The following is a 3,914-nucleotide window of genomic DNA, read 5'->3' as shown; positions in this document are numbered from 1 at the left end:
GAGTTCCCAGAAGACCACAAGATGAGAAATTGGTGTTCGAACAGCTGACATGGATGTCAGAACATCACCTGTTTCCCAGGAGCTCATCCTTTCATTTAACTTAGCAAACACCACTCTTTTATTAGCATCCTGGGCTGCCTTTCCCAAACCTGCTTCTGGAAGTGCCTTGGGGAATGTCCAGAAGCAAACCCTGGAGGTGATTAGAGGGCTGCCGACTCAGGCTATGAGCGAGCCCAAAGGAATGGGGCTGAGCTTTCAACCAGGACAGAGTTGAGCCCAGAGGAGGAGCTGAATGAAGACGAGGGGTTTGAGCAGCCAGGAACTGAAGCACGATCACATTCACCAAGATGGTGAGCAGCTGTGTTCTCTGAAACGTGGACCACATGAGGGAAAACCATCTTCCCCGAACTTGGAAGCTTTTCTGCCAAAGCAGTTTATTGTGCACGCAGAGAGGTGAAAAGGTTTTGTATGGAGACGTAAGAAGGGATGAGATGGGCTTTGACGGACTGTATGATAGTCCTTGGGGCAACCTCAGCCTTCCCCAAATGTGCATCTGGGAGAGTTTCAGCCCTGTGAATATTTGAACTCAGACCTTTTTGGCAGTAGTCCATGGGACAAGTGTGTCAGCAGAGCCCCAGATGTGTACTCTGGGGTGTGGAGGGCGTGAATGTGATAAAGTACTTTTAGGGCTTTTAGAGAAACAGGAAATACAGTTATCAGAGACAGGAAAATCTATTCAACTTCTTTCAAAACCAGTGAGTGGATAACATTGCCATCAGAATTGTCACAACTGCTAGGTGAAGCCTTTGGAAAAGAACAAATTAGCAGCAAAGGGGTAGGAGAGGCCCCTTCGGGGAGTCGCCAGGGTGGGGCAGGGACACACTCTATTCAGAGAGCCTCCTCTCCCCTGCTGCATCATCAGGAGCCCCTGAAATCCCAGCACTCAGTCTTGCCGCCATGATCTGTGCGTTGTGTCCTCGTTCCTGTTCATGTCAGTCCTAAAATCTCCCTGGCTCCCAGAGTCCCTGTCTTTCCCCTCTTCTGTGGCCTCTCCCACCCACCCCAAGTCCTGAAACTCTTCCTCTGTGACCTCTGGAGTTCATAATCCGTGATTAGCAAACTTTCCTTTATCCTCAACCTGTTGTCTGAGCACCCTCTTCACTTCTGTCCCTACGGGACACCCAGCTCTCCCCTGAGTTCACTGCTGCAGTCACAGCCTTCTCCATCAGGGCCTGATTTTTCTCTCTCACAGCCCCCGTCCCTAGACCTGGAGGTGAGATACGTGTCCTCCTTACTGGTCATCGTCACCGTTAGAAGTATTCCCTTGCACACCACGTTGAATTTCGTGTTATCAAATTATACCAATGGCTGCTGTCTTCTCCTGGCCCCGAGGCGTTATTTTGCAAATATTCTAGGTCTTGGTTCACTGTCACTCTCACCAACACTGTCTTAACTCTTGGCGATTCAGTATAGAGTAGATGACCCTTCCAATACCCCAGCCTCTCAGTCTCTTGAATTTCTCTCCTCCAGTGATTTTCCCTCCCCTCAACCCATAGCTGTGATTACACACAACTGCAGTCCCTCCATGATCTCAATTTCGTGCATCCTCCTATCTTTCCAGCTCACCTCCTTGCTTGATCCCAGCCATCCTCTGACCCCACCAGAGCCTCCAATATGTTGATCCCACTATACCCTTCACTGTTGCCCACCACTTTGATGTTCTTAATCCCCTTCTGACCCAGTGTAAATTTCATGGCCATACCTAGCCAGAGAAATACACACAGCCCCACTGCTTGACCTCATTTGAAGTTCATGCTGATGAAACTTAAGTGGGCCCTTAATGCTGCCCAACAGTCATACTTATGTTTCCCTGATCCGTTCACTCACCTATGCTCCTGGATGACAGTTTTGTACCTTCTTTTCTCTTCTCAAACCCTTAATGTTCCCTTCCCATTCTCACTCTCAGCTGAATTCTAAAAGAATCTAATTGGATTCTTTTTTCACTGGGAAAATAGAAGCAACAAGAGGAGAAATCTGCAGATTCCCACCATCACATTTATCCCCTGTCCAGCAGTTGCATCTTCACACTTTGCCTTTCCACCTACTACCAGAGGTGACCCATCCATCAAAAGCAAATTCTTCCACTTGTGCAGGCAACCCAGTCCCTCTCACCTACTCACGGATGTTACTCAGCAATTCTTCCTACACCAAATTATTACTCTCTGCTGGATTCTTTCCATCAGCACACACACATGCTATTATTTCCCACATCTTAAAAAAAAAAAAAAAAAGCCTTTTAATGACTATACTTCCCTTGGCAGCCTCTCTCCCATTTGTTTGCTCCGCTTTGGAGCAAATTCCTCAGAAGAATCATCTGTACTTTTGCTATGTCCGGTTCCTCGCCTCCAGTCCTCTCTTAAACCAACCCCAAATCAGGCCTATATCCCTCAGTGCTCCACAGAAGTTATTCTGGTCCAAGTTACCATGGCTTAATAAATCCAGTGGTCACTTCTCAGTTCTCATCTTATTGATTAATAACATCTGATATAATCAACCACATCCTCCTCCTTGATACACGTTCTTCCCTGGACTTCCAGAACGCCTCACTCTCTTGGTTTTCCTCCTCTCTCGCTGCTCCCACCTTCTTGGTCTCTTTTCCTGGCTCCGCCTCTTTTCCCTGACCTCTAAGTGTTGACATGCGCAGGGCTCAGACCTCAGTCCTCTACTCTTCCTTATCTACCTCTTTTGATTATCTCATCTAGATATGTGGTTTTAAATACAATCTATGCACCCATGACCCACATTTATACCTAGTCCAGACCTCTGCCCTGAACTCTAGACTCGTATATCCTATTGTCTGCTCCACATCTCCAAACTTAAGATGTCCAGAACTAAACTCTTGAGATGCTCCCCAAACTTGATCTACCTGCAGTCTTTCCTATCACAGTTGATGGCAACTCTATTCTTTCAGTGGCTCAGGCCCAAACACTGAGTTATCCTTGACTCTTGTCTTCCTCTCACATGCACATCAGATCTGACAGGAATTAACTCTACCAACAGAATGCATCCGGAATCTACCCACTTCTCACCTCCTTTATGGCTGCCGTCCTAGTCAAAGCCACCGTCATCTCTCACCTGGATTACTGCTGTGTCCTCCTATCAAAAGTCTCCCTGCTTCTACTCTGGCCTTCAACACAGAAGCCAGACTGATCTTTTTTTTTTTTTGGCCGTACCTTGGGCCTTGTAGGATCTTAGTACCCCGACTAGGGATCAAACCCATGCCCTAACCAGAGGAGTCCTAACCTCTGGACCTCCAGGGAATCCCCAAGAGTGATCCTTTTAAAATATACTTTAGACCACATCACTCTCTAATCAAAACTTCAAAAGCCCCCTCTCCCCTATTTCTTTTAGGGTTACTCTTTAATAACTCCCCATTTCTCTCAGTGTAAAAACGGAAGTCTTTACAATGGCCAAAGAGTTCCTGCATTATCTCCCCACTCCTCCCACCACTCACCTCCCTGGCTCCCTCTTCGGATTATTTTATTTTATTTATTTATTTATTTTTTAAATTTTGGCCACGCCATGTGACTTGCAGGATCTTAGTTCCCTGACCAGGGATCGAACTCGGGCCCCCAGCAGTGGAAGCACAGAGTCCTAATCACTGCACCGCCAGGGAATTCCCTGTCTTCCTCTTTGGATACTCCCTTCCTCACTCATTCTGGGAGTCCAGGCTCCTTGATGTTATCCAAACACACTAGGCGTGTTCCCACAGTGAGGTCTCTGCTCTAGCTCTACCCTCTACCTGAACGCTCTTGCCCCAGAAATCTACCTGCCAACCTTCTCACTCCTTCAGTCTTTAGATTCTCACCTTTTCAATGAGGCCCATTGGACCACCCTGTTTAATACTGAAACTT

Source organism: Lipotes vexillifer, unplaced genomic scaffold, assembly GCF_000442215.2.
Source record: "Lipotes vexillifer unplaced genomic scaffold, Lipotes_vexillifer_v1.1 scaffold278, whole genome shotgun sequence".
NCBI lineage: Eukaryota > Metazoa > Chordata > Mammalia > Artiodactyla > Lipotidae > Lipotes > Lipotes vexillifer.
Note: the sequence above shows the minus strand (reverse complement) of the source record.